Consider the following 26,901-nt stretch of genomic DNA (forward strand, 5'->3'; position numbering starts at 1 on the left):
TCCCCAGGGAGAGCCACGGCCACACCCTGCCTCCCCAGGACACCCTCCAAGACTAGCAGGTAGGTCTGGCCTAGGCTCCTATGAAGTCACTGCCGTTGCTCTATGTCCCGGTACATGCAAGACATTGTGTGCATCCTCCAAAAATGGAGTTTCTGCTTCCCCAAGTCCTGTGGAGCTCCTGCAGTCCAGCCCTGCTGGCCTTCAAAGCCAAATGCTTTGGGGACTCCTCCCCCTGATGCCGGACCCCCAGGCTGGGAAGCCTGACATGGGGCTTAGAACTCTCACTCCTGTGGGAGAACTTCTGCAATATAATTATTCTCCAGTCTGTGGATTGCCCACCCAGCGGTTATGGGCTTTGTTTATATTATGATTGAGCCCCTCCTACCGTCTTGTTATGGTTTCTTCTTTATATCCTTGGAGGTAGAATATCTTTTTTGGCAGATTCCAGTCTTTTTTTTTGCTGGTTGTTCAGCAGTTAGTTGTATTTTTGGTGTGCTCATGGGAGGAGGTGAGCCCAGGTTCCTTCTACTCTGCCATCTTTTCCATCTCTGACTCTATGGCCCCTTTAAATGACAACTTATTGCTTTGATTTGGGGACCATCTTCCCTAGAGTGACATCTTCTAATAACCACAATCACCCACTTCAAGGTACGTGTTTAAACCCTAGAGTATCACCTTATCTCCAGGTTCTGGGAGCAACAGGATATAGTCTCCCATAGACCAACTAAAGGTTCTCCCTTCCATGATAAAAGAATGATGACAGGAAGGTATCTGTCAGCTTCTAAGATGCGCTTCCCATGAGATCAAATATGCATTGGACTGAAAACTAGGAGACCTTTGTTCAAATTCTGACTTTCTCCCATGTGTGACCTTGGGCAAGTCATTTAACCTATTTTAATCTGTTCCCTTATCTGTAAAAGGTATTCTTAAAGTGGCTTTGAGGCTTAAGTTAAATATGCATTATGATAACCTAACTCAATAAATATTAACTGTGTGTATATACCCAGGAAAGTAAGTCAAGCATTTGGAATGTTGTTATAAAACAATTTTATGAGATTTTTGTTCCTTTCCTAGGTTTACAATTTAGTGATTCTCCTCTGTGCCCCTCCCTTCCTTGCCCTCTTTCTGGTAATTAGAAATAATGCCCCATGAACGAAAAGGGTCAGTGTGCCTACTTTGGAGATAAGAGCAATAGGAAAGGAGTATACTAGGTAAGATGCATTCTACTTCTCAAGGTGGCTGGAGGAGATAAGAACCCGGGCAGTTGAAGAACATAATGACAAATAATAATAATAGTAGGTTTGGTGTAGTGCTGTACCCTGTTAAAGAGTTACTAGACTCCTGTGGGCCACTGGTATCCTGGGTAGCAGGGCTACTCTCTCCCACATGGGTTTGCTGGCCTAAAGCAGCAAAGCCAGGCCGAACCCAAGGAGACTCAAGAGTTAGCAACAGATGATTGTGGACCACACCGCTCTTCAGTCAGCCTCCCTTGAAGTATGTATGTGTCATCTGTTACAAACCATGCTGTCAAGTTCTCACTGTGGTTGCTGCCTTCTTTACTTTAGTATTTTGTTTACATAAAGCAGTAGTTCTCAACCTGGGCTTCTTATAAGAATTGACTGGGGAGCTTTTAAGAACTACTAATGGCCTGACCACATCCACAGTGATATTTAACTAATCTGAGGTCAGGGTGCCAGGCATTGGTATTTTTTGTTTGTTTGTTTTGTTTTTTAGAAGGTGAGATTTATTTGAACTAGACAGGTAAAATACAAATATGAATATAGACATAATCTGAACTAATTTTTAAAAGAAATACGTTGTGGTGATCATTTTGTAATGTATAAAAATATCAAATCACTATGTTATGCACCTGAAAACAACATAATATTGTAAGTCAATCATACTTTAATAAAAAAAAAAAAGTACATGAATCCCTGCTATGCCAGCTACTAGAATGCCAATCTAGTAAAACCCTGTTTCTTGGGGTTCAAAGGGAAAAGTAGAAACTCAGACTTTCCTAGCATCTTTCTTGACTATATTCCTCCTCCCCAGTCCAGGTTAGGCACCCCTCCTATGTTTTCTCAGCAACCTATTCATAGAAACACCATGTACCACACCCTATTACAGTAACCTGTGTATTTATCTCTCTCCCCCAGTAGACTGACTATAGGCTCCTTGAGGGTGGGCACCTTGTTGGATCATTTTATGTTTGCAGGTTCAGGGGAATCAGGCACTGGTGTTTTTAAGGGCTCCCCATGTGATTGGAATGTACAGCCAGGATTGAGAACACTGACATAAAGGGATGATTTCTCCCTTGTTCAGTGGTTTTCAATCTCTGGCTGCACTTTAGAATCACCTGGGGAGCTTTTAGACAAATTAAATCAGAAGCTCTAGAGTTGGGGCCTAGATACCTGGATTTTTAAGGCTCCCCATATGATTATTATGTGCAGCCAGGATTGATCAGCACTACTATAACTTAAATAGAATATGAAGAGATTAGACAGAATATGAAGAGGGTTTTTATTTTTAATTTATTTATTTAATTTATTTATTTTTGGCTGTGTTGGGTCTTCGTTGCTGCGCACGGGCTTTCTCTAGTTGCGGCGAGTGGGGGCTACTCTTCGTTGCGGTGTGCGGGCTTCTCATTGCAGTGGCTTCTCTAGTTGTGGAGCACGGGCTCTAGGCACACAGGCTTCAGTAGTTGTGGCACGCAGGCTCAGTAGTTGTGGCTCACGGGCTCTAGAGCACAGGCTCAGTAGTTGTGGCGCACGGGCTTCGTTGCTCCATGGCATGTGGGATCTTCCCAGACCAGGGATCGAACCCGTGTCCCCTGCGTTGGCAGGTGGATTCTCAACCACTGCGCCAGCAGGGAAGCACCGAGGTATTTTTAATACAAAGTAATTGCTAATCTTCCCTGAGAAAACTGTGAACCCACACATTCCGGGGGAATACACGGTTGCAACTTTGCAAAAATATGAAAGTCATGCACTTAGGTCCAGGCTGGGGAGGATAATGTAGGAAAAAGGCACAGTGACAAAGAAGGATAAGGAAAGATGACAGATCTGCATGCATTATTTTATATGAAACAGCTGGAATTCTAAAATATCAGATATAATCAACTTTAACTCAGCAATCATCTAAAGAAGGATTGCTCCTGGCAAAGTGTCAATCATAGATCACAGCTACCAATAGAGAGCAATTCTTCATGCCAAGTGTGATGGGGGACACTTTACAGGCACTGGCTTACTTAATCTTCACAGCAGTTCTGTGAGACAGGCTCTACTATTATCTTCATTTCACAGATGAAGTGAGGCACAGAGGCCGTGTCTTGCCCAAAGTACACAGCTATTTAGAGGTACAGTCTGGCAGTGGAACTAGAGAGACCCTAATGGCAGCCAGTGGTCTCTGAAGAGGGACAGATGCAGAGATGAGAAGGTCCATTGGGGTGCAAGAGGAATATAGTAGAATTTCTACTTCCTTTTGCTTTTGTTTTCTGTAATTTTAATTTTTTTGTTATGTAATTTACATATCATATTAGTTTAGTAGGATATATATATATTATTTATAAATAAGTAAATGTGCACATATTGGGTCAAATGATGAGAAAAGTTTGAAGACCATTTCTCTAGGAGCTAATGGGTATACAAATAGCATGTGGCAGAATATGAGTCTGTTTTGAAAGAGTAGAAAGTAACCTAGGAGCAAATTTCCACTAAAGGGTGAAAATCAGATGAATTTTGGTTAGCTCTGTCTTCTTCTGTAGGTAAAAACATTGAGACTTAAAAAATATATATTTTAGTGACATACTCTCAAATACTTTGAAATACTTTTCAATGAGCCATTCTAAAAAATCTAGTTTCTTTGTTACTTTTAAATGAGTTTTCATCTGTGACCACTTAGCAATGTGTTTTTACAGAGTTTTTAGACAGCATAGGTCTTTATTTAGACTAGAGAATTTATTATCTCTTTTAGATTGACCCCTGGGGGAACAAAATCCACCTTGTGCAAAGCAGCAGGCAGGCGAATTTGCCTGTGCTGCTTGCGACCTGTTCCAAGCACCTCGATCATGTCGTACAGCCTCTCTTACTTTGCATCTGACTTTATCCTTCGCCAATTTGGTTGCATGTTCTGGCACCTCCATTCTTCCTAAATACTTTTATTTCTCTCCTCATAGCCAGGCCCCATTCTTTTTATCTTAACTATGGATTGTCTTTTCTTCTTCCCCTATTCACACTTCCATCCTGGGATTTATTTTAACACATTATTCTTTCCATTATTCTTCAAGAACATTTTTAGAGGAAACTCTTGATCTCTTTTCCCTCCACACACAAAGGTAACCATTATTAATATTTGAGGTTTGGTTTTCCCAGGCCTCTTCTGTATGTATGGATGTAGATTTTTTTTAATAATCTCTAAGTGGGATCATATGGAACACACTGCCATATAATCTACTTCTATCAAGTAATATGTTAAGAAATAGCCCTAATATCATTAGAGGTCAGTAAAATAGTTTCAATGGCATCATATTATTACACCACAATAACCTACTATAATTTATTTAACCCATATCCAATCAGATATTTAGTTCAATTACAGCTTGGCTGCTATAATTAACAAGGGTATAAAAATGTATTTATAGATGAATCTTTCCTCTTAATGATTATATCATGTGAATAATTCTTAGAGATGGATATTGGATCAACAGGTAGGTGGACATTTTAGCTTTTCTAATATATTTTTGCCAAATTGTTCTTCCAAAAGGCTCTGTAAATGGAAGTGTCATTTCCACAGCCATTGTCAACACTGGATATTATTACCAAAATTTTGTTTCACTGATTTGAGCGAAAATGCAGTCTCATTTTGATTAACCTTTCTATGATTATTAGTGTGAAAGAAAGAACAGTGATTTTTCTTTATATTTTTTTAATGTTTGTAAAATGTCTATGTTTTCTTTTGATTTTCTTCCTTTGGTGTTAGGTTTAGAAAGGTCTTTCCAACCCCAAGATTATATTATAATCACCTATATAGACTTCTAGTAATTTTAAGGTCTTATTCATCTTTTACGTTTAAATATTTAACGCATCTGGAATTTATTTTAGTAGATATGGCTCTAAAAGAAATTTTTCTAAATGGTTATCTAGTTGTCCCAACATCATTATAGGGTTTTCATTGTCCATTCAGATATTTCTTAGCAGTGAGGAGGGGATACCAATAGAAAGAGAAATACCATGTTCTCAGTTGCTGTGAACCATTTTCATTCCGGGCTAATTATGAATTCATGCTGTTCAGTGTTCCATCATTCTTTTCTGCTACCATATACTACTGAAAAAAGAGTGTAGTAAAAACTTGTCACATCAACAGTGATGAGAATGAAGGCAGAATCCCCTTTATAAAAGTCTTCCTGTGCTATATTGAGAGCTACTGTCTCAGAGAAGTCTTCTAAAACACTTCTGCTTCGTAAGAGGCATCAGAGCTCTACTCTGAAAACCCTAAAACATTTCTTCCTTCTTTTGACCTGTAGGTGGCAAACTTTCATTCTTATGCTCTTTTAAATTTTTGACCTGCTTGTTTAAAGTCCACAGAAAGAAAGATGAGATTATTTCAGTGTGGGTTAGCATAAATATGAAGGTAAAGGAGATTTAAAGTAAAAGGACCAGTAAAAGTAACAGGCAGTTCCTTTTTAATTATTATATGTTTTGAGATGGTCAGCACAGACCTGGGTCAGAGTCCCAGCTCTGCTGTTAACTAGCTGGGACTAGGGAAGGTGATTCAAGTTCTGTTAGCCTCTATCTCAGCTTTAAATCACAGAGTTGAATGAGGTCATCCCTATTATACTTTCCAGCTCTAAATTTTATGATCCTTGTAACAAATTTAAATCCCTGACAGATTTTTAGTGACAGTGAAACTCGTTTGAAAGGGAGCAAAAATGTCCAAAATTCCTCCTTTAAAGATTATAATGAGGGCTTCCCTGGTGGCTCAGTGGTTAGGAATCCGCCTGCCAATGCAGGGGACACAGGTTCGAGCCCTGGTCCAGGAAGATCCCACGTGCCGTGGAGCAACTAGGCCCGTGCGCCACAACTACTGAGCCTGTGCTCCAGAGCCTGCAAGCCACAACTACTGAAGCCCGTGCACCTGGAGCCCGTGCTCTGCAACAAGAGAAGCCAGGACAATGAGAAGCCCGCGCACCGCAATGAAGACTGGCCCCCACTCGCCGCAACTGGAGAAAGCCCGAGCACAGCAATGAAGCCCCAACGCAGCCAAAAATGAATAAATAAAATAAATAAATTTTTTAAAAAAGATTATAATGATAAGGACAGACTTTAAAATTGATTACAAAAATCTTTAGTACATGATGTGTATAACATTGGAGCTTCAAAAATTGGCCAACTATAGATTCAAACCATTATAATAACTTATTGCAAACAGGGAGTAATACAATAGAGTGAGATAACTTTTTTCAATGGTATGAAAAAGAATTAACTTAGATCTGTTGTCACTGCAGCCAAATTAGTAATAATGGGTTCACAAGTAGAATATAAAATATAAATCTGCAAGAAACTGGAATATAAGATATAAAACCCAAAGAAGCCAGAATAGTATATGTGTCGCTTTTATGGATGGGAGATAAGTTAGTGGATTTTAAAAAGCAGAAGAAGGTATTAACACAACATACATTTTTCTGCACTACAAGAATAAAAACATTTTCCAATGACAGGAAGAACTAAGTGTGACACACCATTAAAAGCTTACTATTTTAAATGTGTGAATGTGTATAATCTGGGCAGCAGTTGGGGTCTCCCTAACTTAAATCTAGTCACTCTGATATCAAAAGGCCTTCTGAGAATTTTACTGTGCTCCCCAAACACACCACACGCACACACACACACACACGCACACACACATGCAGTCCTTTTGCTTCTGTTTTTCCTTTCTTAGCACCCTTTACTTCTCTAATCTTAGTGTCTACAGCTAATCTACCCATTCATATTAAGCACTTTATGGGCTTTTAAAAGTACTTTATTAAAGATCTGAGTAAGTTACAGAGAGGGCAGGATTCAGAATGTGGAGTGCTGACCTTTCACTATTTCCTCATTACTCCCTCCTTTCTTGCTTTTCCTCTCTCACTCTCCCCTCTTCCTTAATCAATTAAATCATCCCTAGTTTCAGGAACAGTTCTTCTTACATTCACCCTTGACTATAAACGCCCGTTGTCCCAAAAGGACAGTTCTCCCTAAGAGGCATATTGGTAAATAAAATTTTCACCATCTAATTTCATCTATAGGGTTTACATTTAAATTCCACTTTAAAAAGGAGAAACAATTTACACAAGGAGACATGGAAAATGCACAGCTTGCTCCTATAATGCAGTGTTTGCATTAATGCAGCACTGCATACTGGAGTAGAAAATATATAAAAGATAAAACTCAGTGTTGGTGAGCATGTGGGAAAGCATGCATTTATATACATTGCTGGAGAAAATGCAAATTGGTTCAACTTTATTTATTTTATTATTTTTTTAACTTTATTTTATTTTTTTAAATTTATTTTATTTATTTATTTTTGGCTGCGTTGGGTCTTCGTTGCTGCACGCGGGCTTTCTCTAGTTGTGGTGAGCAGGGGCTACTCCTCGCGGTGGCTTCTCTTGTTGCAGAGCACGGGCTCTAGGAGCGCGGGCTTCAGTAGTTGTGGCTCGTGGGCTCTAGAGCACAGGCTCAGTAGTTGTGGCGCACAGGCTTAGTTGCTCCGCAGCATGTGGGATCTTCCTGGACCAGGGTTCGAACCTGTGTCCCCTGCATCGGCAGGCAGATTCTTAACCACTGCGCCACCAGGGAAGCCCTGGTTCAACTTTAAATTGTTCTTGTACACAAGTGTTAATAGTAGTATTATAGAAAGTGGAGACAAACCAAATATTCCACAATGGGGAGTATTTAGATGAATATATTAATATGATGGAATGAGTACTGTACTGCTTTTTAAAATGTCAAATATGCATTTTACTTCAACACATAAAGAAGTTTATAAATAATGACAAATTAAAAATCAGAACTCAAGATAATATTAACTTTATGGCAATGTGAAAGCAGTAACAATGACTGGAACCCAGAAGAATGTAAATAATTTCAATTCTTATTAACTTGTAAAGTTAAGTTCCAATCTTTAGAAATGACAATAATTCTAACTACTAGTCATAATTTTATTCTATCTTGTATTATATCTCTATGTACACTAAGACCAATTATTCAAGTCTATTAGAGTTGATTCTAAGAGTTTGAACCACCTCCCAAAGATTTTTTTTCCTTTTAATATTGCTGTAAGTCAAATTTTTCTAGTGCATTAATTGAATATAGGAATAAATCAGGTATCTGTAAAAGTTTGTTAGTGTGTGACATTCGAAAAAATGTCTGACCAGCACTGCTTAGGACTGTCAAGGTTATGACAAAGCAAGGAAAGTCTGAGAAATAGGCACAGAGGAGCATAAGGAGACGTGATAACTGAAAGTACTGTGCTGTCCTGGCTGGGATCCTGGAACAGAAAGCGGACATTAGGTAAAAATTCAGGAAATCAAAATAAAGTAAGGACTCTAATGAATGATTATGTATCAGTACTGACTCATTAATTGTAATAAATGTACCATACTAAAATAAGATCTTAATAATAAGGGAAACTAGATGCGGGGTATATGGGAATTCTCTGGGCTATTTTCACAATTTTTCTATACATCTAAACTATACTAAAATTAAATTTTTATTTTAAAATGTATTAGTACATTCAGACAACTTTAACACCATCTCATGTATTGAACTAATGCATTAAATAACAGAACCTAGTTTACTGTTAGTGTCCAGCTGCTAAGGTGAACGATTATGAGGTCATGTCTATAATGAGGCGGTAGAACAAGAGAACACCTCTTGTTATAATGGAAGATACCCTTCAGTAAAGAGAGCGATACATTATTAAGAGCTGAGGATCTGGAAAGTACTACATAAAGCCCTGCCCTTGCCCCTGGTTATATAAGCTGTCTCCATCAGGAGCAGGTGATAAGAGCACATTACAAGGGCTATTACAAGGGCACGAAGCAAACTCTAGCTTCTAACAAAACGTTCTTACTTCTCCGTATGTGAAGTTGTTAGTATCATACTACAATATGAAATGAAGTCTGTTTCAGACTGTTTGGAGATTTCTTTTTCTTTTCTGAATTTTCTTTTTCCTTTTCCATTTTGTTTGCCATTTTTCTTGGCAATTGCATTTTTAAAATTTCCCAATGTGTTTATCTGGTGATGTGAAGAAGATTCTTTGTACACTTTCCACTACGAACGAAAAGCAATTGGGAATTGCACAGTCTGTTGACAGCACTGAGACTGGTTTGACGTCTAAAAAAAGTAGACCTGTTTTCCTGTGTTAACCTCAGAGCAGGAGGTGGAAAAGGCTACTTCCCAATAGGTTTCCACTTTGGGCTAGTATCAAAACAAAAGAAGTGAGGTAGATGTAGTACATTTTTCTCCTCATCACTCTAAATTATATGTTAAAATAGTTTCTTTTTGGTGTATTAAAAATATTTTAAACTAGCATTTGTGTTTTCTTGTTTAAAGGCAGTAGAAACCTCTGTTGATGAAGTCATTTATTTTCTTAGAAATAATTATTGGTTTCCTGCAGCATTTCTGAAACTGTCTTATAAGGAGCACATGAACCTCTTTTCAAAATGCAGATTCCCAGACCCAGCCGCTGAAGATTCTAATTCAGTATGCCCCAGGGCCCAAGAGAATCAGTCTTGTTAACTAGAGCCTACTTCTGGTGAGGTTAAGTCTTCTGATTAGTTGTTTGTAGTAGTTCCTAACCGTGGCTACACAACAGAATCATCTAGAAAGCTTTTCAAGCTGCTAATGCTCCTTCTACACCATCGAATTGTCATTTATTTATTTGGGATGGGGCCTACACATCAGTGATTTTTAACTCTCCCTGGTGGATACTAGTGTGCAACCAGGGTTGAAACCGCTAGTCTTGTGTATGGAACCAAAATTAATTAGAAAAACCTGTGCTTTACTCCTTAGGCTCTATTCAAAAAAACATTGGCTGCTAAACACAGCATATGGATCTCACAAGCATAACAGTGAACAAAAAGCTGCTAATAGGCACAGGGTGTTTGGCAGGGGGTCGGCGGGGAGGGGTGGTGGTAGAAGTGTTCTGGAACTAGATAGTGGTGACAGATACACAACATAGAGAACATAGTAAAAAAACAAACAAACAGACTGATGGACACTTTAAAGTGGGGGGTTTTATGTTGTGTGAAGTATATCTCAATTTTAAATGCTACTAAGAAAGAGAGAACACATGGTTTAACCATTGTTGTAAATTTCCAAAATAGGCATATGTAAACCAGAGCATTAGAAGTCAGGTCAGTGGTTATCTTTGGGGAGGCAGGAGGGGTGGCGATTGGCAAGGAGAACAAGGAAGGGTCTTGCGTGCTGGCAAGGTTCTTATTTCATGACCTGGGTGGTGGTTACAGGGGAGAATTCACTTCATGATCTTTCATTTTTGAGCTCTATATTTATGATTTGTGCTTTGGGAAAACTGAGTCGTCAAGAGAAGTTTAAAAGATATTCAGGCTCCTCCACTTGAGAATGCAGGAAAGATTGACTAAGATACTATCTTAACCTATGAGAAAAGCAAGTCTGATGAAACATAAAGACAATGTTTGACAGTAGGGTTCATTTAATATTGGATTGTTTACCAAAGGAGCTATAGAATCTCTGTCCTCAGAACTCTCTGAAAAACAGCCTTGCTGTAAAATCAGTTCTACTTGGGGATGGTATCTTATGGTAATTGGCCAAATAATATTTTGAGATTTAATCCAGTTCTTTGAGACTATCTTTTGTTTATAGTTACTTTTTATTCTGGGAAATTTGAATTCCTATAACAAGATACTTACCAAAGAGAATTAGGTAATTCAAGTATTTTTAGTTACAGCAAACCTTATTGCAATCTGTTTTACCAATTATCAAACTGAATTTCCCTAAGCTCAATTAAATTTTTTCTTTTATATTGTTGCCAGTAATTTTTTCTTAATTGCTACTGATATGCTGACAATCCTAGATTGTCCTTCCTTTCTTTTTTGCTTATTGCTTTTCCAGGCTCTATGAATTTGAACGTTTCCCACTTTCTTTCTTCATATGCTCCGGAGTTTCATACCTCTTTTTATATTTCTTTAGCACTATTCGTATTTCTAAGACCTTTGGTTTCTAGAAATGACCTCAGTATTGTGAGGTTCTGGAAAATGTCCACTTCCTTTTGCAATAATGTTTGTAGGCTAAAACGATATGGTTCAACACTGACTCCTCTGGTTCCAGGATTGCATGTTTAGAATTGACTCAATTTAGCATTGCCACTGATTTCATAAGCTCTGTTTTGCAAGCAATCTACTTCCTTTGAAATCTTTTCATGAATTTCCAGAAGTCCTTCTTTCCATTAGCCACTTGTAGATTATGCCTTTATATTCTTACATCTAAGGTTTTACTTATTTTACAAAGAAAACAAGCATCATTTTAAATTTGCTTTGTTCTTAATTGTTCTAATTTCTCTGAGGACATCACCATCCTAATCATAATATTAGCCAGATTCAGAGATAATGAGTAGTTTTTTCTAATTCTTAGTTTTTCCAATTGTTTCTTCACTGATTGACAAATCTTATGTCAATTCTTTATTAATGATGTTATTTTTTTTCCCGTAAGAAAAATACAGTTACAGAAAGAAAAGTACATCTTGGTTCTTAGCTACTAAGCAAATGTATGTAAAACACATATTTTAAAAAAATATGTATATATATGCATATTCCCCTTTATTGAGGACCAAGTCCCTGTGGTAATATTTTCCAGCTACAAGGGATTTTATAGATTCTCTCCTCTAATCTCCTCATTTTATAGATAACGAAACTGAGGCCCAGAGAAAAATCCATATAGTTAGTTGCTAATAAAGCCATTTTTATCTTCCACAATTCTTTACTGTTTCATTTTACTTAATTTACATCTTCTTTTCAAAGCAATATTTTAACATGTGGGCACATTGAGCCATTCTGGCTTCTTCTCTTGTTAATGTCTTTAAAACTTTTTGGTAAATCATTTAGCTCTTTTTCAGTACCAGTTGTTCAAGCTAACTATTTCAGCACCATCTATTACGTTATCATATATATTAGCACAACTTTAAGAACTTCCTCAGAGCAAAGTATTTTTCTTTGTTGTTGTTGGTTTTTCAAGTATTTTTCCCCTCCACCCTTACTAAATTTTCTAAATGTAACTGCTCCAAGAAAAGATCCATCCCTTAACACACTCATACTCTATTTCCTTTTTTAGATACCCATTGGATAATAATAACAGCTGACAGATATTGAACTCTGTTGTTCATTGAACAATGTTGATTGTCCCATTTTACTGACGAGATAACTAAGGCACAGAGATGTTCTTCATGGCAGAGTAGGATGAGACTTAGGCTTCCTTATTCCAGATCTAGTATTTAACTTTTTATGTATTCCTTTAATAAATTCTACTTTTATGTATTTCATAATGTTCATTATGCACTTACATTTAGAACACGTGTATAATTTATAAATTTATAAAGGTAAAGAATTATCCTCATCTAAAGAAAGACCTGGCCTTTTCCCTCAGCTCCCAGGAGATGATCTCTGAGCCCTTGGAATGTCCTGTCTGATAAGAGTGTCTCTGTTTACCTGGCGACCTCAGGCTACACTGGATAGTTTAACTATCTGACTTACAGTAGGGACTTTCAGCCATACAGTAGCATTGGCTTGACTTTCAAAGGCTCTGGACGCTAAAGGCCTGACCAAGCCCCAGTAACAACTCTGGACACCAAGACTCAGGTGAGCTTCCCTAGTTGGCAGTACTCCATGTGTAATGTCATATATTGTGGCCAAAAGTTAGCACTATTTATGACCCTACAGGGAGAGGACAATTGGAAGCTCTCTCCGTGGACGCCTCCTGGATTCGGCCCTGTATGTATCTTCCCTTTGCTGATTTTAATCTGTATCCTTTCACTGTAATAAATCATAACTGTGAGTATAACAGCTTTCAGTGAGAGCCGTTAGTCCTTCTAGGGAATTATCAAACCTGAGAGTGGTCTTGGGGACTGCCTGAACTTGCAGTTGTTGTCAGAAGTGAGTGTGGTCCTGGGGACCCCCCAAACATGTGATCAGAAAAGTTTGGAGCCCATTAGTCTAGGCCATATTAGCAAATGATTAACTACTTTCTTCTTAAAGGTCTATGGAGATGTAAATTTCTTCAGTGATCTATATTATATTATGATGATGGTATACATGTAAAGTCACTTACAGCAATAACCAGTAAAGGTCAAATTTCACCTGCTCTAAAAGTGTGAGTCTGTTTCCTTTTGTTGTTTTTTTTTTAATTTCCTTGGGTTATTTTGTTCTTATCTTCCTGGTTCCTTTGACTGCATTAAAAATTGTTGATGGTTCCATCCCTCTTAAAAAAACTTTCTCCTGGATGATGCCATAGAGTCAAAGGCCCCAGTGGGCTGAGACCACAATTTATTTATATTTTTAGTCCCAGCACTTAACACAATGCCTGAGTTTCCTTTGTTAGGAGAAAAAACAAAATCATGTCTCTAGTGTACAGATAGTATTAGAGAAAAAGGCTGATTTCTAGTCCCTGGTTTTTTATTTGCTTTGTCAACAGTGGGCAAGTCACTTACCTTCTCTGAACTTCTGTTTCATCCTCTGTTGAACAAAGAATGTGGTACTCTTTTCAAATAAAATCTCACACGGAAGGAAGCCGGGTTGAAGCCCAAACAGGTTGAGGAAGCTATGGGAAGGCACCTGGGGCTCTCCTGCTCAGAACCCTCCCTCACCCTCCCTGCTGTGGCGCCCAAAGCCTTGCAGGCTCTTTAGAACAGCACCAGAAACTCACTGGGATAGACAGCGTCCACGGTTCTCTTTGTGTGATTCAGAGTTTTGCTTTATATTTTTAACATGATGTTTACATTGTAAAACAGATTCAAGTTGAACTCTTAAAGAGGTGGAACAAAGAACAAAGTAAATTGGAAGCCAAATTTGTCGTTTTCCTTCTTCTTTTCCAACGTAAGCCCAGTAACACTAAACAGATGGTGAGTAGCTAACAAGGCCAGAGGTCTTCAATGACATGGGTGCTTCGTCTTGTCAGGAGGCTGCCGTTCTTGGTCTGCTGGGAGAAAAAGAAATCATTAAATGAGAGGCAGTTATGGAAAGCTGAGTACTGAACTCTCTAAATGCTTTGGAAAGTATCTTCCAGTTGCTTTGTCTTAAAGGTCATTAGCAAAACCTGAACTTGGATTGAGAGTGAACATTTTGTGTTGTAACTAATAAAAACTTACATAGCATCTAATTTCATTTAAATCTTAAAACTTTATGAGCTGAGTATTAATATATTATTGTCAATAATTCGTGCTAATAAGTTTAATGTATTTACTTTTATTGTGATTAGTAATATAGTTGAACATATGTTCACCACCTTTTCTGTGTTTATTTACCGTGAATTTTCTTTACTTCTTATTTTCTTCTTTTTTTTTCCTTTTTTAAATTGAATTATAGTTGATATACAATATTATATAAGTTTTAGTTGTACAACACAGTGATTCACAATTTCTAAAGGTTGTATTTCATTTATACTTATAAAATATTGGCTATATTCCCTATGTTGTACTATATATCCTAGCTTATTGATTTGTAGCTTATTTATTTTGTACATAGTAGTTTGTATCTCTTAATCTCCTACCCCGTGTTGCCCCTCCCCCTTCCCTCTTCCCACTGATAACCACTTATTTTTTCTCTGTATCTGTGAATCTGTTTCTTTTTTGTTATATTCACTAGTTTGTTTTATTTTTTAGATTCCACATATAAGTGATATCGTATGGTATTTGTCTTTCTCTGTCTGACTTATTTCACTAAGCATGATACCCTCCAAGTCCATCCACGTTGTTGCAAATGGCATAATTTCATTTTTTTTATGGCTGAGTAGTATTCCATTGTATACATATGCCACATCTTCTTTATCCGTCATCTGTTGATGGATACTTACGGTGCTTCCATATCTTGACAATTGTAAATAATACTGCTATGAACATTGGGGTGCATTATCTTTTCAAATTAGTGTTTTCAGGGTCTTTTGGATATATACCCAGGAGTAGAATTGCTGGGTCGTCTGATAGTTCTATTTTTAATTTTTTGAGAAACCTCCATACTGTTTTGCATAATGGCTACACCAATTTATAGTCTCACCAGCAGTGTCAGTGTTCCCTTTTCTCCACATCCTCACCAACATTTGTTATTTGTGTTCTTTTTGACGATGGCCATTCTAACAGGTGTGAGGTAATATCTCATTGTGGTTTTGATTTGCATTTCTCTGATGATTAATGATGTTGAGCATCTTTTCATGTGTCTGTTGGCCTTCTGTATGTCTTATTTGGAAAAATGTCTATTCAGGTCTTCTACCCATTTTTTAATTGGGTTGTTTGGTTTTTTGATGTTGAGTTGTATGAGCTGTTTAAGTATTTGGATATTAACTCCTTATTGGTCATATCATTTGCAAATGTTTTCTCCCGTTCAGTAGGTTGTCTTTTCACTTTGTTGATGATTTCCTTTGCTGTGCAAAAGCTTTTAAGTTTAGTTAGGTCCCATTTGTTTATTTTTGCTTTTATTTCTTTTGCTTTAGGAGCCAGATCTAAAAAATGTTGCTCTGATTTATGTCAAAGAGCGTTCTGCCTATGTCTTCTTCTAGGAGTTTCATGGTTTCCAGCTTTACATTTAGGTCTTTACTCCATTTTGAGTTTATTTTTGAATATGGTGTTAGAGAATGTTCTAATTTCATTCTTTTACATGTAGCTGTCCAGTTTTCCCAGCACCACTTATTGAAGAGACTGTCTTTTCTCCATTGTATAATCTTGCCTCCTTTGTCATAGATTAATTGACCATAAGTCTGTAGATTTTTTTCAGGGCTCTCTGTTCTGTTCCATTGATCTATGTGTCTGTTTTCGTGCCAGTACCACGAAATTAATGTAGTTCTGTATATAGTCTGAAGTCAAGGAGAGTGATCCCTCCAGTTCTGTTCTTCTTTCTCAAGACTTTTTGACTATTTAGGGGTTTTTGTGTTTCCATACAAATTTCAAAATTATTTGTTCTAGTTCTGTGAAAATTGTTCTTGGTATTTTGATAGGGATTGCATTGAATCCCTAGATTTCCTTGGGTAGTATGGTCATTTTAGTGACATTAATTCTTGTTTTCTTCTTTACAGTCTGTTATTGATCTACTAGATGAGAAGAAGGTTAACATATTATTTCTATTCTTTTGAGTGGTTACTCTTCAATTTTAATATGTATATTTAATTTAATAAAATTTAATCAATATATAACCCTTCTACCAAACAGAGATCCTTAGTATGCAACTGGCTTTCCTCCATGCCTATCCCTGATAGATGTTGGAGTTTTCTGGGTCCCATTTTATGGCCAAAAGGCCATTTCTGAGCCTTTTGGGCCCCTAGGTTTATGAAGAAACCTCTGTCTAGCACCTAGCATGCATGGGGCCATACACACCTTAACCTGTTTCCTCCTATTATTAGAAAGCCCCAGCCCATTAGTTGTATATCTTGTTCTAATGCCCCTGTGAGTGTTTTTAGCTCTCTCTCACCCTCTACATCTTAGCTTCTTGTTTCCTCTTTATTTTATTATTTGGAGATCTCTCTTTCTTACATTCAAGCCTGTTTTAAAACTTTGTGGAATGAGTAGATCTCCATTATTGGCCCAATCTACCATAATAACTGGAAGTCTCAGAGACACTTTATTATCTTCTTTCTAATGTGGAAACAAGCATAAAGAAGTTATGACTAGCCTATGCCAGTATTAAAAAAGGATAAGCAGACTTTCCTTTAGATCTTATAACTCCAAGTCCAGTAATATTTCCATAATATTGGAGTTCTCTCTTTTCCTCTTCCTCCTTACTTATCCCTTGAAGTCGTTCCTAGGTTCCTATTGACTCATAGCACACCAATCTAATTTTACCCTTCCAAAGAAAGTCCTGTGCATTCATTATGGTCCCAGAAGCTTTAGCCCAATCTCTGCCAGTATAATTTTTTAGAGCCACTTATGCATTTTTTTCCAAGCTTGTATCAGGAAAAAACTAGAGCTCTACGGCCTTAGATGAATCATGAAAACTAAGGTTTACTTTAGTCCTCTGGCTTTTACCTCTTGTAGACTGATACAAAGCCATGTGAATCTTGTCCCCTTTATTTATAAGTCCACACCTTTCTTTTACCCTCACAAATAAGAACGAGTTTCTGGACTCCTGTGAACCCTGCATGAGAGAGTTTGCATCCATAGCCATCAATGTAGTTGGCTTTTGAAAAATTACACCTCTATGCCATTTTTAAAGGCATATTCTTTCTCTGAAGGATTATTCTCATCTTCACTATAACAAATATTTCCACTACCTAAGCTCACACTATTCCAGCTTGTATCTTAATGTCCACTATTCATTCAAGAAACATTTTTTGACTGTTATTCTGTGCTAAGCACTAGAATCACAAAGATGAGGGAGGGAACAATTTTGCAGTGAAATCAGTGCTGGTATGGTCATGGGCAGATTATGCTATGGATATGTAAAGAAGGAACATTTACTCCCTTGGAAATGGAAAGGGTAGGGAGAGAAAGAGGCTACAGCATGTGCAAAGGCATCAAAGTCAGGGTACCTTTGGGAACCTGCAAGTCTGTCTGGGGCTGGAGATCTAAAATAGGAAGGAGGACTCGCAGGGAGGAGCCCAGAGAGGCTGGCTGGCAAGAGCTGGGCTGTCTGCCCCAGATATAGGTGTTTTTGTTTCATTTTGGAATCATTGGGCAGCCGTGGAATAATTTTAAGCAGAGAAATGGATTAAAGTAGGGAAAGCTGGACCCAAGGTGACACGTGGGATAATCACAGTACCTGGCTCATGGTTAGCACTCAGTGAATGTCAGTTACATTGTTATGTTTTTATTCATGGATGAGTACCCCATCCTCCATATTGGCCTGCACAAATTTAAAAATCTTTAACTGTGGAAGAATGAATGATATCTGCATAAGGTAGAAACTAGTTTGGCTAGACCACTTTCACTGTTGACATTAATAAAAACAGGCTCATTTAGTTTGCTATTTACTTGGAGCAGAAGTAGCACTCTGTGTGCCCAGAGTGGGCAGAATCCTTGCTTAGGTTTTGAACACAGGATGTTTGTTTTCACAGGTACTTTTTGGTTACTCAGAGCTTCTGTTATTCTGTTTATAATTCAGGTCTTTTGCTTTTCTTCTTATTCCTTCTAATGTCCAGTGTTTTACCTTTTAGGGACTCTATTCACATTCAGATAGTGGGGAGAATGAAAGAAGAAAATAAGTTAATTTTTATAAACATTTTTGGAGCAGGAATTTTCACAGTAAGTTTCCCTAAATTCTATGTGCTTCCTTAAAGACTTTAATATCATAGGTGTATTTATGCAGTTCTGAGAATCAGGTTCTTTTGTAAAGACAATATCTGTTTCACCCAAATTTTGTTTATATGGAAAAATATTTACATGGTAGTGAATTTAAATTCCCAGTATTACTGATTTATTTTTCTGACTTTTTTCCTTTGTGGACAGTTAACAATGACCAGGAAAAAAAGAGAACTCATGAATTTTATCTTAAATATTTCAACAACTTGGAACCATTTATGTCAAAGTATTTGCACCTTCACTGACATATGAGCTAAAGTTTCAAATATTTACTGTACTTTTACATCTAAGTCAACCCAGGCTATCTTTCCAGAGCACAGGTTTTTTATTTATTGAGATGCATTTATTGGTGGTACAGATAAACTTGTAAAGGTTGGTTAGGGACATGGATGACAAATAATTGAAGTGTTGATTCCATGTGTTCATTACTGAAGATGAGATTTGGGATAGGGTGGGAAGCATAGGTTCACCTTATGGTATATATATATATTTTAAGTTTATAAAGTTATAGTAATAAAAACAATCTGATACTGACATTAGATTATCAAATGCATAAGGTATCAAACAGATTAATGGTGCAGAAAAATAGCTTAACAATAGATCCTCTTATATTACAAAAATCTAACAGGATGATGCATTAAAACTCAACAGAAATTAGATATTCATATTCCAAAAAATGAACCTTGATCTGTATCTCACACCTCATAGAGAAATTAACTTAAAATCGATCATAGACCTAAAAGTAAGACATAAAACTATAAAACCTTTAGAAGAAAACATAGAAATCTTTGTGTCCTTGGGTTATGCAAAGAATTCTTAGCTATGATACCAAAAGTGATACCATTTTTAAAAACCTGATAAATTGGATTTTCAAACTTAAAAGCTTTTGTTCTGAAAGCTTTGTTAAGAGAATGAAAAGACAAGTCACAGACTTGGAAAGATACTTGTAAATCACATGCTTGCACGAAGAATACTCAAAATGCAACATAATTAATTAATTGTGGTGATGCTTACACAACTGTTTGACTATAGTAAAAACAACCCACTGAGTTACACAGTTTAAGAGGTGAGTTGCATGGTATGTAAATTATATCTCATTAAGCCTTTTATTAAGAAGTGGAGGAAGAATTTGACCACTGAGGGGTCAAACTTTTTTTTAGGATGATGAAACTTGATCCTGGTGGTGATCACATAATTCTATGCATTTGTCAAATTGCACACTAGAAGAGTGAATTGTACTGCATGTAAATTTGATAATAAATTTTTAAAACTTAAAAAAATTCAATGGAGAAGTTAAGGTTTAAGAAATAAATGGCGCTGGGAAAATTCATTAGCTAGTTAGGAAAAAAATGTTAAGAGGCTAACCTTGCACTATCTACTGAAACAAATTCTGGAAGGATTGAAGAATTAATTTTTTTGTCACAGAAAATAAAAGGAGATATTTATCAAGACTTTGGAGTGGGGAGAACTTTTTAAATTAGAAGAGATGAAGGAAGTGCTGAATGAAAACATTTATGGATTTGGTTATATAAAAATGTAGAAATCTGGATATCAGAAAGCCCCCAAAGTAAACAAATTGGGAAAACATATATTCAACAAATATGACAGAATAGTGTCTTTACTATGTAAAGAACTCGTACAGATCAGTGAGGAAATCACTTAAACCTAAATTGGTAAAACATGTAATTCCCATTTAATTTTGCAGTTACTATTTTTTATTTTCTCTATTATAGTTGTCATATTATGTTCTGTACATTTTAAAGAAGATTGAAGGAGGAAGAATGTAATCCACTTAATCATATGTCAGAAAATGTGTCAAATCTATCCCACCTCAACTACAGAAATACAGTTTGGGGTTTGTTTGTTTTTTTAATTCTTTATGACTGGTTCTTTTGATTTCATTACTGACCTGTGTCAAGCACACGGCAGTGAAGGCCACGTCCAAGGCCTGCCATATTTGGCCAGTAAAGACAAAATGAGCCCTTTTTAGCTTTAGATGATTTATTACTTACATAGACAGCGAAAAGAAGAGTAGCCAAAGGTGCCAGTTTCCCACGGTTCTTGTTCTACAGACCAAAAAGGTGTCACTGAAACAAAAGAGCCAGATGACTGCAAAGCAGTTGCAGCATACTCTTGCCAAGCAGGGACTTCTAGATTGCAACTCAACAGTTTTATAGCATGCACTTTGTCTAATGGGGGCAAGGCAGAAAGCCTCACACCTTCTCAGAACCCAGGAGGTGATGAGAACCCGTCTCCTGTCAGTCTCCCTGACAGATAAGGAAGCGAGTGAGAAGTGTCCTGGTATTGCAAGCCTTCATGCTCTCATGTTTCAGGAAGACCATAAGGAGGATCCGCCAGACTTACGACAGGCTGCAGTCTAAACCTGACCTATTTGGATATGTGCAAGGTCACCAGTGTGCCATGGCGGAGCCATTCCTCTACAACTTGCTGCTCACTGCCCCAATCTGCAGAGTCACTCATCTCTTCCAATCTGCAATGAGACTTGCTTCATTTCCCCCCTTTCCTGTCTATGAAGTAAAGCATGTGATCCATCTTCATAGAGTTTACTGCCCGTTCTCCTTAGTTCACTACCTTTTTCCAAATTATCTAATATTTTCCACTATGCTACCAGGAATAAGAAGAAAAAGTATGAATTGTATATTTCTGTGTAATAAATCACTCCAAAACTTAGTGGCTTAAGCCAACAGCCATTTACTATTTCTCACGATTCTGTGCATTGGCTTGGTGCTACTTTGCTGGCTTTGACTGGGCAAACAGCTGGAGGTCAGCTGGGCTGGAAGGTCCAAGATGGCCTCTGGCACATATCTCGCAGTTGGTGCTGGCTATCAGTAGGGGCACTTGGTTCTCCAGTAACCTCTCATCCTCAGTAAGCTAGACTGGCTGCCTCTGTGTCAGTCTCAGGGCAGGATTCCCAGCGGACCAAGGCAGAAGCTTAAGGTCTAGTTTGGAAGTCACACAGCTACACTCCTACCACATTCTTTTGGTCAAAGCAGGAGACGAGAAGAGCATAGATTCAAGGGGTGGGGAATAGACTCCTCTTCTTGGTAGGAGGAGCTGCAAAATGAGAGTGCCCAGGTGTTTCAATCTACAACAGTGCGAAAAGTCTAGACCGAGTGCCTTCAAGTGAAGAGGTTCATTGAAACCCAAGCAAAATGTGACCTTACTTTTCATTCAGGTAAATAAGAATGTCAATTGACTAAACATCTTCACTTCTGGTCACTGTAATAAAATCACTGTAACACTAACAAGTCAAGAGGATAGAAAATTAAGGAAACTACTAAAAATTGTCATAGGCCCAGAAAATATTTGCAAGAGGAAGTAGAGGTACTAAGTCTGATTTCTGTAGGCAAACTGACCTGAAAAGTGTAGTTTCCAAACCTCAGAGTTATGCCAATTTGATTCCGAGCCTCTTTAGTTAATAATAGAATGGAGAACACCCAGCCAAAGGTTTTATTACTTAAAGGGAATTTACAAATTAACTCTTTTAAGTAACCATTGGTTGGCCAACATTCGCTGGCAAGAGTTTGCATTTTTACCTTCTACCTTGCATAACTGTTGAAAGTAAAATTAGATAATTAATGTAATGTGCCTAGAGTAATAACTTGCTTACCTTTGCCTCTAAAAAAAAATGATTGCTACTATCATTTTATTCAAGGCTTTACCAAGAATTTGCATTGTTTAATGATAGATGGGCATTCTATTAGTATTTCTTAAATATATTTTTATGGTCAAATTGGATGCTTGATAAACTTGCCTTAAAAATTTTCCAAGCTAAAATTATCATTGCCATATTCTATGGGGTAAATATTTAGAACCTCCGTTTTCTATTTGTACATATGTTGGAAACTGACCTAACACTATTGCAACAGTCAGCTGTTGCTGTGTAATCACAAAAAAATACCCGTGGCATTTAACAAAAGCATTTCTTTTGCTCATGGATCTGTGAAGTAGCTGGGGCAGTTCTGCCTCTGCCTGCAGCCCCTGGCTCTGCCTCGTGCTACAAGTCTACCCATAGGCTTGAATAGCTCTTCTCAACGCACGTTTATTCTGAGGCCCAGACTAAAAGGGCAGCTGCTACCCAAAGTAAAGTTCATCTCATGGTGATGGTATACGCACAAGAGGACAAGCAAAAATATGCAGGATCTCTTAAGGTCTAGGTTCAGAATTGGCATCCTGTCACTTCTTCCCAAGCCAGTGGAATAGCTAACTTCACCTTTAGTAGGAGGAACTACTGAGTCACAGGGCAAGCTCCAGGTTACAATATGGGATGAAGAGTCGAAGCCAATAATAGAGTCTACCACAATAATGACTATAGAATCTTGGCCTGTTGGCAGACACTCCCTAATCTTACTTCCATAAAGAGGCATGTATCCAGGTTAGGCTTCTCATACTTTCTCAATAGGGTAAAAATCCCTTAGTTGGCTGAGTGTTGAAGCTTATGATTCTTTCCTCAAATAATAACATGGGAAGTCTGCCTGTTAGTTACCTAACAGAGTATACCTGTGAATTCTGTGCTGCCTCATAACTATAAAATCCCAGTTTGGAAAATCATATTTGCAGAGGATTTCTTAATGGATTATCCATCCCTCAAAATAGGCTAAATTTCATACCTTGAACAAGACAGGTTACAGAAAAACTTCTCTGTACAGCATAGCATGTTGGCCTCTTGTAAAATTGCTTTTACTTAACTAAGCTTAGATGTTAAACTCTCTGCCTACATTGCAGAAAGTTATAAAGAAATAGTTTATAGACCTAATTATTAAGTTAAGGTTGACATTGGTGTGATCTACACATTCCATTTTTTGAATAACCATAGAAGAATTTTCTCTTGGCTCACAGAAACAAGAATTTTCCATACTCCTCCTGACAAATTGGCTTATTTTTATCCTATAGTCACTGTGATGTAGCTGATCATCTTTCCATTTTTATATTGGCCAGTAGGAAGCTCTGATGCAGATTTACAAGCCCTCTCTGCTGGAGCACAGAGCCTTATGCATAGTATAGCCATTGTGTGTCATGCTTTAATACATATTAAATCCTTAGAAGTGCTTGGCACATAGAAAGTGCTAAATGTGTCTGCCATTTTTAACATTATTTTATTATTATTATGGATAATAATGGGATAAGTTGGGTATAAATAAAATTCAATAAAATAAGAGAATGGGATCCTAATATCTAATCTCCTATATCATTTTGGAATTAAAAGTGCTGAATTCATCTGTTGCTTTTCAAGACTTTTGTAATCAAATTACCTAATAGGTAAGCAGGCCAAGTATCAGATGGGGAAATTTTCTTCTCTCTCTGCTTAACTAATATTTTACTGATTAAGTTTAAGTTTGTACTGTTTGGACCAAAATAAATGTCCATTTCTTGCCAAGAACACTTACAACGAAATAACCAAAAACTTCAGCAAAGACCAAAATAAATATTATTAAATAGTGGCCAAGAGACTGAACTTCTCTCTAATCATTTGTGGGATGAGGATTGGTGAGGGTAAGAAGTCCAAAAAGGAACTCTCTTCTTCACAACAGCTAGTTTTTGGCCTAAGCTGGGCCGCCAAAATTTCGCTTTGCTCCCTTCTTCTGTGGACTGGGTGGAAGTAACGGGCCCAGATCAGTTAGGACTGATGATCTCACTAGCAAAGACACTATTCCCCCAGGATCTCCTGCGGGGAGAACAGACCAGAGTACAGCTTTGGGTCAAAGAAAAGAAGCTGAATTTTTAAAAATTTAAAGAAAAGAATAGAATGTAATATGCAAAAAAATATATGAAAAATCTATACTAGAAGAAGACATCCAAGATAAAATTCTCACGTAATAAACTGGAAAGATTTTACACCCTAAAATAAATTATAGAGTATATCTACAGTGAGGAATCTGCAAATGTTTTATATCCCAATGAAGAGGGTATAGGGAAAAAGCAGTTAAATTAAATTAGATATTAAAATGTAGGCTAATTTAGTTATCTATATTCAATTGTAGATAAATTAGTTTAACTGTAGATAGTTGGTTTTTTAAAGACAAAAATAATACCATGCAAGTTTTGTGGGAAGCAATTTGACAATATCTATAAAAATAACAAATGCCAGTAGGAGGACTTTACTCTGTGTGACATATGTATGTGTAAAATATGTGTAGAATCATATGTGTATAAAATGATGTATATGTGAGATTATTTATTGCAACATTGTTTGTGCTAGTAAACTATTGGCAATGACACGAATTCCCATTTGTTGGAGACCAGCCTAATAAATTATGACAATTCATACACTGCAATATGCAGCCATTAACAGAAATGAGGCAGATATTTGTATAATAATAATCTAAGCTCTCCAAGATGTATTGTAAGGAAGGTATGGAAAAAGGGCTATAGAATTACTGTTCATGTAATAATACTTATTTACATTTACTTGTTTCCACATACACATCTCTGGAAGGATCCACAAGAAAATGACAAAAGTGCTAGCTCCTAGGCAGGAACTGGGTATCAAGTGCAAGGGAGTTTCTCACTCTATACCTTTGAGTTCCTTTTGAAGTTGATGTCATATGCATTTAAATTCATTAAAAATGATACTAAAGAAATAATGAATTCATCTGAAACAACAAGTAGCAGAATTGATCAGGCGCAATCAATCTGTGATATGGAGGACAAGCTTGAGAAAAATCATGCAGAATGCCGAGAAAAAAGTCAGAGAAACAGTCCAAAGAGGTATGGAAGACACATCACAAAGGTTCAACCTATAAATAATCAGTATCACCAAAATATGTGTATTATGACCCTAATTTTGTAAAGATAAAGCTATATATACAGATAAATTACCATATATTTGTATGTGTAAATATCTACTTATATGTAATTGTATCATCATCATCATCAACAACAAAAACAGCACTTATCATGTACCAGGCACCGTTCCAAGTGCTCTATAAATACTACTGTTAATCTTCCCAACAACTCTGGGAGGTAGGTAGTTACCCCCACCGTACAGATGGGATTCCAAGGCACTGAGAGTTCAGATTCTTGCCCCACAGTCACACAGTAAGTGACAGAGCTAAGATCTGCACCCAAGCAGTTTGATTCCCAAACCTGCCTTCTCAACTGCCAGGTCACAGTGCCTCCCTGTTGTGTAAAGAAAAATGTTTCGGAGATTAAGCAATAGTCAGTTAATATCTAGAGAATGAAACTGTTGGGAATTTTTTTTCTATATTAACATGTTTATATCATTTAAATTTTTATAATAAAGTACTACTTTTGTAATTTAGAAAAAAAGTAGCTATAAATTGAAGAGGGAGTATAAAACACTAAGCAATATGAGACTACTCTCCCTAACTCACTCTTATTACCAGAAGTTTTGTAAGAAACCATGTTTTTGGAAGAAATCCACAGGACTCATGACACACTTCCTACAAGTCCAGTTTTTAGGGTTCTCCCTGATGCTCATTGATCTGTTAGCCAGTAAAGTTCTCTGATTGCAGGTAAATAATATCTACTTTGCTCCGTGTGGCACTCTCTTAAAACAGAGTATGCCAGGTTTCCTTGTCCCTCCAACTTACGGTTATCCACCTAAACCACTGAGTTCTGGCTCCTACATATATGTATATAGTTGGACCTTGCTGCTGCTCTTCTAATCACCATGTCAGCTTCAAAACTCTAGCCTGGATAGTATGGTCCTCTCTGTAAGGATTACTGTTTTATGTCTTTCTCGTTTCAGTTAAACAATACCGGAGAGAGGAACCAAGATGGCGGAGTAGAAGGACGTGCTCTCACTCCATCTTGCGAGAACACCAGAATCACAACTAGCTGCTGGACAGTCATCGACAGGAAGACACTGGAACTCACTAAAAGAGATACCCCCACATCCAAAGACAAAGGAGAAGCCACAATGAGACGGTAGGAGGGGCGCAATCACAGCAAAATCAAATCCCATAACTGCTGGGTGGGTGACTCACAGACTGGAGAACACTTATACCACAGAAGTCCACCCACTGGAGTGAAGGTTCTGAGCCCCACGTCAGGCTTCCCAACCTGGGGGTCTGGCAACGGGAGGAGGAATTCCTAGAGAATCAGACTTTGAAGCCTAGTGGTAATTGACTGCAAGACTTCAACAGGACTGGGGGAAACAGAGACTCCAATCTTGGAGGGCACACACAAAGTAGTGTGCGCATCGGGACCCAGGGGAAGGAGGAGTGACCCCAGGGGAGACTGAACCAGACCTACCTGCTAGTGTTGGAGGGTCTCCTGCAGAAGCGGGGGGTGGCTGTGGCTTACCGTGGGGACAAGGACACTGGCAGCAGAAGTTCTGGGAAGTACTCCTTGGCATGAGCCCGCCCAGAGTCTGTCATTAGCCCCACCAAAGAGCCCATGTAGGCTCCA

General features: G+C 37.6%; 1 long non-coding RNA gene across 1 annotated transcript in view; it reads left to right on the forward strand.

Moving 5' to 3' along the window:
* LOC309661351 overlaps positions 1-26,901 on the forward strand; it is a 67,387-nt gene continuing 40,486 nt past the window's right edge. The window contains exon 1 of the long non-coding RNA XR_014263965.1: positions 1-26,418. This is a non-coding gene — a long non-coding RNA (uncharacterized lncRNA). The remainder of the gene's footprint in view (positions 26,419-26,901) is intronic.

Source organism: Balaenoptera physalus (assembly GCF_965194825.1).
Source record: "Balaenoptera physalus genome assembly, chromosome: 5".
NCBI lineage: Eukaryota > Metazoa > Chordata > Mammalia > Artiodactyla > Balaenopteridae > Balaenoptera > Balaenoptera physalus.